Genomic DNA, 12,500 nt, shown 5'->3' with positions numbered 1-12,500 from the left:
AGACCTGTCCTCCCCGCCGACCCGGTCCCGGGTAGACCTGTCCTCCCCGCCAAACCGGTCCCGGGTAGACGTGGTGGCCGGCCGGGACCCGGGATGGGGGGGGCGCTGTCGGGTAGACCTGTCCTCCCCGCCGAACCGGTCCCGGGTAGACCTGTCCTCCCCGCCGAACCGGTCCCGGGTAGACGTGGTGGCCGGCCGGGACGCGGGGCGATGGGGGGGGCGCTGTCGGGTAGACCTGTCCTCCCCGCCGACACGGTCCCGGGTAGACCTGTCCTCCCCGCCAAACCGGTCCCGGGTAGACGTGGTGGCCGGCCGGGACCCGGGATGGGGGGGGCGCTGTCGGGTAGACCTGTCCTCCCCGCCGAACCGGTCCCTGGTAGACCTGTCCTCCCCGCCGAACCGGTCCCGGGTAGACGTGGTGGCCGGCCGGGACGCGGGGCGATGGGGGGGGCGCTGTCGGGTAGACCTGTCCTCCCCGCCGACCCGGTCCCGGGTAGACGTGGTGGCCGGCCGGGACGCGGGGTCGGGGGGGCGCTGTCGTCCAGACCCGTCGGCCAGACCCGTCCCCGTCCCCGTCCCCGTCCCCGTCCCCGTCCCCGTCCCCGTCCCCGTCCCGTTCCCGCCCCCCCCGCCACCCCCTTCCGCGGCACCAACCCCCCCCGCAAGCAACGGGAAGGGGCGCAGCTTTCTATCAGCTCGGCTGAAACGCCCGAAGGCGGGGCGGCGTCTGTGTTTCAAAAGCGGAAAAAAAATAAAAAAGCAACAAAAACCAAAAAATTCCCGCCGCCCCGCCCCACCCCCCCCCCCCCCCCCCACCCCACCTCCCCCCGTGCAGGCACCCCTGCAAACGGGCCTCCGGCACGGCAGCCCGGCCGCCGCACCCCCACCCGCAAGCCCCCCCCCACCGCCGCCCCGGCCGAGAGCGCACAAGCAGCCCCTGCCGCCGCCCCCCCCCCACCCCCCCCCCCGGTGCGGGCACCCCTGCATACGGGCCTCCGGCACGGCCGCTCCGCTGCCCCCCCCCACCCCGCCACCCCCCCCACCGCCGCCCCGGCCGAGAGCGCACAAGCAGCCCCTGCCGCCGCCCCCCCCCCCCCCCCCCCGACTCAAACCTCAATCTTCTCGGAAAAGAGGCCCCGTCCCCAGCCTACCTCAGCGCAAGGCTCCCCGCCTGCTCCTCGACCCCGTCTCTCAGTCTCTGTCTCCCCCTTCTGCCGCGGGGAAGCGCCCGCCCCTTGCCGGCGGGTGGGCGGGGCGGGCCGGCTCGGGTTCCGGTTGCTAAGCAGCAGGGTGGCACTCGTTGACCCCGGGCGCCGCTCCGTCTGCCGATGGGCGGGCCGGTGCTGGCTCTCAAGAACTTTTTGTAACTGTTTCCCTGCTCTGCTTTGGTTTTGTTTTTTTTTCTCGCCCACCGTCAGAACCGATGCAGAGTAAGAAAGCCTTCAGCGAGACAGTCCGGCCAAGCTTAGCGCCTTCCACTAGATACGGCGAAGTCTCGGAAACGGGGGGTGGCGAGGGGAATTTCAGGCGCGCGCCGCCTCCCCCCTCCTGCACCACCCCCCCCGCAAGCGACGGGAAGGGGCGCCGCTTTCCATCAGCTCGGCTGAAACGCCCGAGGACGGGGCGGCGTCTCTGTTTCAAAAGCGGAAAAAGAAATAAAAAAGCAACAAAAACCAAAAAATTCCCGCCGCCCCACCCAACCCACCCCCGTGCAGGCACCCCTGCAAACGGGCCTCCGGCACGGCCGGCCTGCCGCCCCCAGCCACCCCCCGCAAGCCCCCCCACCGCCGCCCCGGCTGAGAGAGCACAGGCAGCCCGCCGCCGCCCCTTCCCACCCCGTGCAGGCACCCCTGCATACGGGCCTCCGGCAGGGCCGGCCTGCCGCCCCCAGCCACCCCCCGCAAGCCCCCCCACCGCCGCCCCGGCTGAGAGAGCACAGGAACCCCGCCGCCGGCCCTTCCCACCCCGTGCAGGCACCCCTGCATACGGGCCTCCGGCAGGGCCGGCCTGCCGCCCCCAGCCACCCCCCGCAAGCCCCCCCACCGCCGCCCCGGCTCAGAGAGCACAGGCACCCCGCCGCCGCCCCTTCCCACCCCGTGCAGGCACCCCTGCATACGGGCCTCCGGCAGGGCCGGCCTGCCGCCCCCAGCCACCCCCCGCAAGCCCCCCCCACCGCCGCCCCGGCTCAGAGAGCACAGGCAGCCCGCCGCAGGCCCACCCACCCCGTGCAGGCACCCCTGCATACGGGCCTCCGGCAGGGCCGGCCTGCCGCCCCCAGCCACCCCCCGCAAGCCCCCCCACCGCCGCCCCGGCTCAGAGAGCACAGGCACCCCGCCGCCGCCCCTTCCCACCCCGTGCAGGCACCCCTGCATACGGGCCTCCGGCAGGGCCGGCCTGCCGACCCCAGCCACCCCCCGCAAGCCCCCCCCACCGCCGCCCCGGCTCAGAGAGCACAGGCAGCCCGCCGCCGGCCCTTCCCACCCCGTGCAGGCACCCCTGCATACGGGCCTCCGGCAGGGCCGGCCTGCCGCCCCCAGCCACCCCCCGCAACCCCCCCCACCGCCGCCCCGGCTGAGAGATCACAGGCAGCCCGCCGCCGGCCCTTCCCACCCCGTGCAGGCACCCCTGCATACGGGCCTCCGGCAGGGCCGGCCTGCCGCCCCCAGCCACCCCCCACAAGCCCCCCCACCGCCGCCCCGGCTGAGACAGCACAGGCAGCCCGCCGCCGCCCCTTCCCACCCCGTGCAGGCACCCCTGCATACGGGCCTCCGGCAGGACCGGCCTGCCGCCCCCAGACAACCCCCGCAAGCCCCCCCACCGCCGCCCCGGCTGAGAGAGCACAGGCACCCCGCCGCCGCCCCTTCCCACCCCGTGCAGGCACCCCTGCATACGGGCCTCTGGCAGGGCCGGCCTGCCGCCCCCAGCCACCCCCCGCAAGCCCCCCCACCGCCGCCCCGGCTCAGAGAGCACAGGCACCCCGCCGCCGCCCCTTCCCACCCCGTGCAGGCACCCCTGCATACGGGCCTCCGGCAGGGCCGGCCTGCCGCCCCCAGCCACCCCCCGCAAGCCCCCCCCACCGCCGCCCCGGCTCAGAGAGCACAGGCAGCCCGCCGCAGGCCCACCCACCCCGTGCAGGCACCCCTGCATACGGGCCTCCGGCAGGGCCGGCCTGCCGACCCCAGCCATCCCCCGCAAGCCCCTCCACCGCCGCCCCGACTGAGACAGCACAGGCAGCCCGCCGCCGGCCCTTCCCACCCCGTGCAGGCACCCCTGCATACGGGCCTCCGGCAGGGCCGGCCTGCCGCCCCCAGCCACCCCCCGCAAGCCCCCCCACCGCCGCCCCGGCTGAGAGAGCACAGGCAGCCCGCCGCCGCCCCTTCCCACCCCGTGCAGGCACCCCTGCATACGGGCCTCCGGCAGGGCCGGCCTGCCGACCCCAGCCACCCCCCGCAAGCCCCCCCCACCGCCGCCCCGGCTCAGAGAGCACAGGCAGCCCGCCGCCGGCCCTTCCCACCCCGTGCAGGCACCCCTGCATACGGGCCTCCGGCAGGGCCGGCCTGCCGCCCCCAGCCACCCCCCGCAACCCCCCCCACCGCCGCCCCGGCTGAGAGATCACAGGCAGCCCGCCGCCGGCCCTTCCCACCCCGTGCAGGCACCCCTGCATACGGGCCTCCGGCAGGGCCGGCCTGCCGCCCCCAGCCACCCCTCCGCAAGCCCCCCCACCGCCGCCCCGGCTGAGAGAGCACAGGCAGCCCGCCGCCGGCCCTTCCCACCCCGTGCAGGCACCCCTGCATACGGGCCTCCGGCAGGGCCGGCCTGCCGACCCCAGCCACCCCTCCGCAAGCCCCCCCACCGCCGCCCCGGCTGAGAGAGCACAGGCAGCCCGCCGCCGGCCCTTCCCACCCCGTGCAGGCACCCCTGCATACGGGCCTCCGGCAGGGCCGGCCTGCCGCCCCCAGCCACCCGCCACAGGCCCCCCCACCGCCGCCTCGGCTGAGAGAGCACAGGCACCCCGCCGCCGGCCCTTCATACCCCGTGCAGGCACCCCTGCATACGGGCCTCCGGCCGGGCCGGCCTGCCGCCCCCAGCCACCCCCCACAAGCCCCCCCACCGCCGCCCCGGCTGAGACAGCACAGGCAGCCCGCCGCCGCCCCTTCCCAGCCCGTGCAGGCACCCCTGCATACGGGCCTCCGGCAGGACCGGCCTGCCGCCCCCAGACAACCCCCGCAAGCCCCCCCACCGCCGCCCCGGCTGAGAGAGCACAGGCACCCCGCCGCCGCCCCTTCCCACCCCGTGCAGGCACCCCTGCATACGGGCCTCCGGCAGGGCCGGCCTGCCGCCCCCAGCCACCCCCCGCAAGCCCCCCCCACCGCCGCCCCGGCTCAGAGAGCACAGGCAGCCCGCCGCAGGCCCACCCACCCCGTGCAGGCACCCCTGCATACGGGCCTCCGGCAGGGCCGGCCTGCCGCCCCCAGCCACCCCCCGCAAGCCCCCCCCACCGCCGCCCCGGCTCAGAGAGCACAGGCAGCCCGCCGCCGGCCCTTCATACCCCGTGCAGGCACCCCTGCATACGGGCCTCCGGCAGGGCCGGCCTGCCGACCCCAGCCACCCCCCGCAAGCCCCCCCACCGCCGCCCCGACTGAGACAGCACAGGCAGCCCGCCGCCGGCCCTTCCCACCCCGTGCAGGCACCCCTGCATACGGGCCTCCGGCAGGACCGGCCTGCCGCCCCCAGCCACCCCCCGCAAGCCCCCCCACCGCCGCCCCGGCTGAGAGAGCACAGGCAGCCCGCCGCCGGCCCTTCCCACCCCGTGCAGGCACCCCTGCATAGGGGCCTCCGGCAGGGCCGGCCTGCCGCCCCCAGCCACCCCCCACAAGCCCCCCCACCGCCGCCCCGGCTGAGACAGCACAGGCAGCCCGCCGCCGCCCCTTCCCACCCCGTGCAGGCACCCCTGCATACGGGCCTCCGGCAGGACCGGCCTGCCGCCCCCAGACAACCCCCGCAAGCCCCCCCACCGCCGCCCCGGCTGAGAGAGCACAGGCACCCCGCCGCCGCCCCTTCCCACCCCGTGCAGGCACCCCTGCATACGGGCCTCTGGCAGGGCCGGCCTGCCGCCCCCAGCCACCCCCCGCAAGCCCCCACACCGCCGCCCCGGCTCAGAGAGCACAGGCACCCCGCCGCCGCCCCTTCCCACCCCGTGCAGGCACCCCTGCATACGGGCCTCCGGCAGGGCCGGCCTGCCGCCCCCAGCCACCCCCCGCAAGCCCCCCCCACCGCCGCCCCGGCTCAGAGAGCACAGGCAGCCCGCCGCAGGCCCACCCACCCCGTGCAGGCACCCCTGCATACGGGCCTCCGGCAGGGCCGGCCTGCCGACCCCAGCCATCCCCCGCAAGCCCCTCCACCGCCGCCCCGACTGAGACAGCACAGGCAGCCCGCCGCCGGCCCTTCCCACCCCGTGCAGGCACCCCTGCATACGGGCCTCCGGCAGGGCCGGCCTGCCGCCCCCAGCCACCCCCCGCAAGCCCCCCCACCGCCGCCCCGGCTGAGAGAGCACAGGCAGCCCGCCGCCGCCCCTTCCCACCCCGTGCAGGCACCCCTGCATACGGGCCTCCGGCAGGGCCGGCCTGCCGACCCCAGCCACCCCCCGCAAGCCCCCCCCACCGCCGCCCCGGCTCAGAGAGCACAGGCAGCCCGCCGCCGGCCCTTCCCACCCCGTGCAGGCACCCCTGCATACGGGCCTCCGGCAGGGCCGGCCTGCCGCCCCCAGCCACCCCCCGCAACCCCCCCCACCGCCGCCCCGGCTGAGAGATCACAGGCAGCCCGCCGCCGGCCCTTCCCACCCCGTGCAGGCACCCCTGCATACGGGCCTCCGGCAGGGCCGGCCTGCCGCCCCCAGCCACCCCTCCGCAAGCCCCCCCACCGCCGCCCCGGCTGAGAGAGCACAGGCAGCCCGCCGCCGGCCCTTCCCACCCCGTGCAGGCACCCCTGCATACGGGCCTCCGGCAGGGCCGGCCTGCCGACCCCAGCCACCCCTCCGCAAGCCCCCCCACCGCCGCCCCGGCTGAGAGAGCACAGGCAGCCCGCCGCCGGCCCTTCCCACCCCGTGCAGGCACCCCTGCATACGGGCCTCCGGCAGGGCCGGCCTGCCGCCCCCAGCCACCCGCCACAGGCCCCCCCACCGCCGCCCCGGCTGAGACAGCACAGGCAGCCCGCCGCCGCCCCTTCCCACCCCGTGCAGGCACCCCTGCATACGGGCCTCCGGCAGGGCCGGCCTGCCGCCCCCAGCAACCCCCCACAAGCCCCCCCACCGCCGCCTCGGCTGAGAGAGCACAGGCACCCCGCCGCCGGCCCTTCATACCCCGTGCAGGCACCCCTGCATACGGGCCTCCGGCCGGGCCGGCCTGCCGCCCCCAGCCACCCCCCACAAGCCCCCCCACCGCCGCCCCGGCTGAGACAGCACAGGCAGCCCGCCGCCGCCCCTTCCCAGCCCGTGCAGGCACCCCTGCATACGGGCCTCCGGCAGGACCGGCCTGCCGCCCCCAGACAACCCCCGCAAGCCCCCCCACCGCCGCCCCGGCTGAGAGAGCACAGGCACCCCGCCGCCGCCCCTTCCCACCCCGTGCAGGCACCCCTGCATACGGGCCTCCGGCAGGGCCGGCCTGCCGCCCCCAGCCACCCCCCGCAAGCCCCCCCCACCGCCGCCCCGGCTCAGAGAGCACAGGCAGCCCGCCGCAGGCCCACCCACCCCGTGCAGGCACCCCTGCATACGGGCCTCCGGCAGGGCCGGCCTGCCGCCCCCAGCCACCCCCCGCAAGCCCCCCCCACCGCCGCCCCGGCTCAGAGAGCACAGGCAGCCCGCCGCCGGCCCTTCATACCCCGTGCAGGCACCCCTGCATACGGGCCTCCGGCAGGGCCGGCCTGCCGACCCCAGCCACCCCCCGCAAGCCCCCCCACCGCCGCCCCGACTGAGACAGCACAGGCAGCCCGCCGCCGGCCCTTCCCACCCCGTGCAGGCACCCCTGCATACGGGCCTCCGGCAGGACCGGCCTGCCGCCCCCAGCCACCCCCCGCAAGCCCCCCCACCGCCGCCCCGGCTGAGAGAGCACAGGCAGCCCGCCGCCGGCCCTTCCCACCCCGTGCAGGCACCCCTGCATAGGGGCCTCCGGCAGGGCCGGCCTGCCGCCCCCAGCCACCCCCCACAAGCCCCCCCACCGCCGCCCCGGCTGAGACAGCACAGGCAGCCCGCCGCCGCCCCTTCCCACCCCGTGCAGGCACCCCTGCATACGGGCCTCCGGCAGGACCGGCCTGCCGCCCCCAGACAACCCCCGCAAGCCCCCCCACCGCCGCCCCGGCTGAGAGAGCACAGGCACCCCGCCGCCGCCCCTTCCCACCCCGTGCAGGCACCCCTGCATACGGGCCTCTGGCAGGGCCGGCCTGCCGCCCCCAGCCACCCCCCGCAAGCCCCCCCACCGCCGCCCCGGCTCAGAGAGCACAGGCACCCCGCCGCCGCCCCTTCCCACCCCGTGCAGGCACCCCTGCATACGGGCCTCCGGCAGGGCCGGCCTGCCGCCCCCAGCCACCCCCCGCAAGCCCCCCCCACCGCCGCCCCGGCTCAGAGAGCACAGGCAGCCCGCCGCAGGCCCACCCACCCCGTGCAGGCACCCCTGCATACGGGCCTCCGGCAGGGCCGGCCTGCCGACCCCAGCCATCCCCCGCAAGCCCCTCCACCGCCGCCCCGACTGAGACAGCACAGGCAGCCCGCCGCCGGCCCTTCCCACCCCGTGCAGGCACCCCTGCATACGGGCCTCCGGCAGGGCCGGCCTGCCGCCCCCAGCCACCCCCCGCAAGCCCCCCCACCGCCGCCCCGGCTCAGAGAGCACAGGCACCCCGCCGCCGCCCCTTCCCACCCCGTGCAGGCACCCCTGCATACGGGCCTCCGGCAGGGCCGGCCTGCCGACCCCAGCCACCCCCCGCAAGCCCCCCCCACCGCCGCCCCGGCTCAGAGAGCACAGGCAGCCCGCCGCCGGCCCTTCCCACCCCGTGCAGGCACCCCTGCATACGGGCCTCCGGCAGGGCCGGCCTGCCGCCCCCAGCCACCCCCCGCAACCCCCCCCACCGCCGCCCCGGCTGAGAGATCACAGGCAGCCCGCCGCCGGCCCTTCCCACCCCGTGCAGGCACCCCTGCATACGGGCCTCCGGCAGGGCCGGCCTGCCGCCCCCAGCCACCCCTCCGCAAGCCCCCCCACCGCCGCCCCGGCTGAGAGAGCACAGGCAGCCCGCCGCCGGCCCTTCCCACCCCGTGCAGGCACCCCTGCATACGGGCCTCCGGCAGGGCCGGCCTGCCGACCCCAGCCACCCCTCCGCAAGCCCCCCCACCGCCGCCCCGGCTGAGACAGCACAGGCACCCCGCCGCCGGCCCTTCCCAGCCCGTGCAGGCACCCCTGCATACGGGCCTCCGGCAGGGCCGGCCTGCCGACCCCAGCCACCCCCCGCAAGCCCCCCCCACCGCCGCCTCGGCTGAGAGAGCACAGGCAGCCCGCCGCAGGCCCACCCACCCCGTGCAGGCACCCCTGCATACGGGCCTCCGGCAGGGCCGGCCTGCCGCCCCCAGCCACCCCCCGCAAGCCCCCCCCACCGCGGCCCCGGCTCAGAGAGCACAGGCAGCCCGCCGCTGCCCCTTCCCACCCCGTGCAGGCACCCCTGCATACGGGCCTCCGGCAGGGCCGGCCTGCCGCCCCCAGCCACCCCCCGCAAGCCCCCCCACCGCCGCCCCGGCTGAGAGAGCACAGGCAGCCCGCCGCCGCCCCTTCCCACCCCGTGCAGGCACCCCTGCATACGGGCCTCCGGCAGGGCCGGCCTGCCGCCCCCAGCCACCCCCCACAAGCCCCCCCACCGCCGCCCCGGCTGAGACAGCACAGGCACCCCGCCGCCGCCCCTTCCCACCCCGTGCAGGCACCCCTGCATACGGGCCTCCGGCACGGCCGGCCTGCCGCCCCCAGCCACCCCCCACAAGCCCCCCCACCGCCGCCCCGGCTGAGAGAGCACAGGCACCCCGCCGCCGCCCCTTCCCACCCCGTGCAGGCACCCCTGCATACGGGCCTCCAGCACGGGCGACCCGCTCTGTCCGCAGGGAGGACAGGTCTACCCCTTCTGCCGGCAGGGAGGCCAGGTCTACCCGTTCTGCCGGCAGGGAGGCCAGGTCTACCCGTTTTACCTGCAGGGAGGCCAGGTCTACCCGTTCTGGCGGCAGGGAGACCAGGTCTACCCGTTCTGCCGGCAGGGATGCCAGGTCTACCCGTTTTACCGGCAGGGATGCCAGGTCTACCCATTTACCGGCAGGGATGCGCGGTCTACCCGTTCTGGCTGCAGGGAGACCAGGTCTACCCGTTTTTCCTGCAGGGAGACCAGGTCTACCCGTTCTGCCGGCAGGGAGACCAGGTCTACCCGTTCTGCCGGCAGGGAGGCCAGGTCTACCCGTTTTACCGGCAGGGAGGCCAGGTCTACCCGTATTGCCGGCAGGGAGGCCAGGTCTACCCGTTTTACCGGCAGGGATGCCAGGTCTACCCGTTCTAGCGGCAGGGAGACCAGGTCTACCCGTATTGCCGGCAGGGATGCCAGGTCTACCCGTTTTACCGGCAGGGATGCCAGGTCTACCCATTTACCGGCAGGGATGCCAGGTCTACCCGTTCTGGCTGCAGGGAGGCCAGGTCTACCCATATTGCCGGCAGGGAGACCAGGTCTACCCATTTACCGGCAGGGAGACCAGGTCTACCCGTTCTGGCGGCAGGGAGAACAGGTCTACCCTTTTTGCCGGCAGGGAGACCAGGTCTACCCGTTTTACCGGCAGGGATGCCAGGTCTACCCGTTCTGGCTGCAGGGAGACCAGGTCTACCCGTTTTACCTGCAGGGAGAACAGGTCTACCCGTTTTACCGGCAGGGAGACCAGGTCTACCCGTTTTGCCGGCAGGGATGCCAGGTCTACCCGTTTTACCTGCAGGGATGCCAGGTCTACCCGTTTTACCGGCAGGGAGGCCAGGTCTACCCATATTGCCGGCAGGGAGGCCAGGTCTACCCGTTCTAGCGGCAGGGAGACCAGGTCTACCCATTTACCGGCAGGGAGACCAGGTCTACCCGTTCTGGCTGCAGGGAGGCCAGGTCTACCCATATTGCCGGCAGGGAGACCAGGTCTACCCATTTACCGGCAGGGAGACCAGGTCTACCCGTTCTGGCGGCAGGGAGAACAGGTCTACCCTTTTTGCCGGCAGGGAGACCAGGTCTACCCGTTTTACCGGCAGGGATGCCAGGTCTACCCGTTCTGGCTGCAGGGAGACCAGGTCTTCCCGTTTTACCTGCAGGGAGAACAGGTCTACCCGTTTTACCTGCAGGGAGAACAGGTCTACCCGTTTTACCGGCAGGGAGACCAGGTCTACCCGTTTTGCCGGCAGGGATGCCAGGTCTACCCGTTTTACCTGCAGGGATGCCAGGTCTACCCGTTTTACCGGCAGGGAGGCCAGGTCTACCCATATTGCCGGCAGGGAGGCCAGGTCTACCCGTTCTAGCGGCAGGGAGACCAGGTCTACCCGTTCTGGCTGCAGGGAGACCAGGTCTACCCGTTTTGCCGGCAGGGATGCCAGGTCTACCCGTTTTGCCGGCAGGGATAACAGGTCTACCCGTTTTACCTGCAGGGAGGCCAGGTCTACCCGTTTTACCGGCAGGGAGACCAGGTCTACCCGTTTTGCCGGCAGGGATGCCAGGTCTACCCGTTCTGGCGGCAGGGAGACCATGTCTACCCGTTCTGCCGGCAGGGATGCCAGGTCTACCCGTTTTACCTGCACGGAGACCAGGTCTACCCGTTTTACCGGCAGGGAGGCCAGGTCTACCCGTTCTGGCGGCAGGGAGAACAGGTCTACCCTTTTTGCCGGCAGGGAGACCAGGTCTACCCGTTTTACCGGCAGGGATGCCAGGTCTACCCGTTCTGGCTGCAGGGAGACCAGGTCTACCCGTTTTGCCGGCAGGGATAACAGGTCTACCCGTTTTACCTGCAGGGAGACCAGGTCTACCCGTTTTACCGGCAGGGAGACCAGGTCTACCCGTTTTGCCGGCAGGGATGCCAGGTCTACCCGTTCTGGCGGCAGGGAGGCCAGGTCTACCCGTTCTGCCGGCAGGGAGGCCAGGTCTACCCGTTTTACCTGCAGGGAGGCCAGGTCTACCCGTTTTGGCGGCAGGGAGACCAGGTCTACCCGTTTTGCCGGCAGGGATGCCAGGTCTACCCGCTTCCGGCAGGGATGCCAGGTCTACCCGGTTCCAGGCAGGGAGGCCTCGTCTACCCGTTCTGCCGGCAGGGAGGCCAGGTCTACCCGTTTTACCGGCAGGGATGCCAGGTCTACCCGCTTCCGGCAGGGATGCCAGGTCTACCCGGTTCCAGGCAGGGAGGCCTCGTCTACCCGTTCTGCCGGCAGGGAGGCCAGGTCTACCCGTTTTACCGTCCGCCGGGTCCGTTGTGCCCGATGTGGCCGCCGGAGCTGCCGGCGGAAAGGGATGCCTCGTCTACCTCGCTCCGGCGGGACTTTGGCTCCACCGCGGTTCTGGCAGGTAGACGTCTTGCCCGGTTCTTCTTCGGAGCTGCCGAAGGGGTCGCTGCTTTGCGCTGCCTCCAGTTACGTCATGGTAAGAGTCGGCGGCGCTCGCGCGCCTCCCCGCTGGGGGAAGACGGTTCTCTTCGAGCCCGCCGGGGCCGGGGACCTCGCTGTCCGTATACTAGGGCAGAGGGCTGGCGCTCGCGGACCAGCGCCATCGAACCGCTGCAGCTACTCGCGGTTCAGCCGGCAGACTCGGGCGTTGCACGGCGGCTGTGGCCGTGGCCGTTCTGCCTCCTACCTATCGCGCACGGCGCTTCCGACTGCCAGAAGCCGCGCGAAGCCGCTGCTTGCCCGCAGGCTCCGGTGGCCGTTGCCGACTGGAGCGAGGGCTCCAAGAGGGGTTTCTCCAGGGCCGGGCCGAGACGGGCGGCGGTCGCCGGCACTCGAACGCTTGTCAGCCGCGGCTCAGCCGGCAGACTCGGGCGTTGCCCGGCGGCCCTGGCCGTGGCCGTTCTGCCTCCTACCTATCGCGCACGGCGCTTCCGACTGCCAGAAGCCGCGCGAAGCCGCTGCTTGCCCGCAGGCTCCGGTGGCCGTTGCCGACTGGAGCGAGGGCTCCAAGAGGGGTTTCTCCAGGGCCGGGCCGAGACCGGCGGCGGTCGCCGGCACTCGAACGCTTGTCAGCCGCGGCTCAGCCGGCAGACTCGGGCGTTGCCCGGCGGCCCTGGCCGTGGCCGTTCTGCCTCCTACCTATCGCGCACGGCGCTTCCGACTGCCAGAAGCCGCGCGAAGCCGCTGCTTGCCCGCAGGCTCCGGTGGCCGTTGCCGACTGGAGCGAGGGCTCCAAGAGGGGTTTCTCCAGGGCCGGGCCGAGACCGGCGGCGGTCGCCGGCACTCGAACGCTTGTCAGCCGCGGCTCAG

This window comes from Opisthocomus hoazin, unplaced genomic scaffold, assembly GCF_030867145.1.
Source record: "Opisthocomus hoazin isolate bOpiHoa1 unplaced genomic scaffold, bOpiHoa1.hap1 HAP1_SCAFFOLD_110, whole genome shotgun sequence".
Taxonomy (NCBI): domain Eukaryota; kingdom Metazoa; phylum Chordata; class Aves; order Opisthocomiformes; family Opisthocomidae; genus Opisthocomus; species Opisthocomus hoazin.
The sequence above is the reverse complement of the archived record's forward strand: the minus strand, read 5'-3'. Positions refer to the sequence as shown.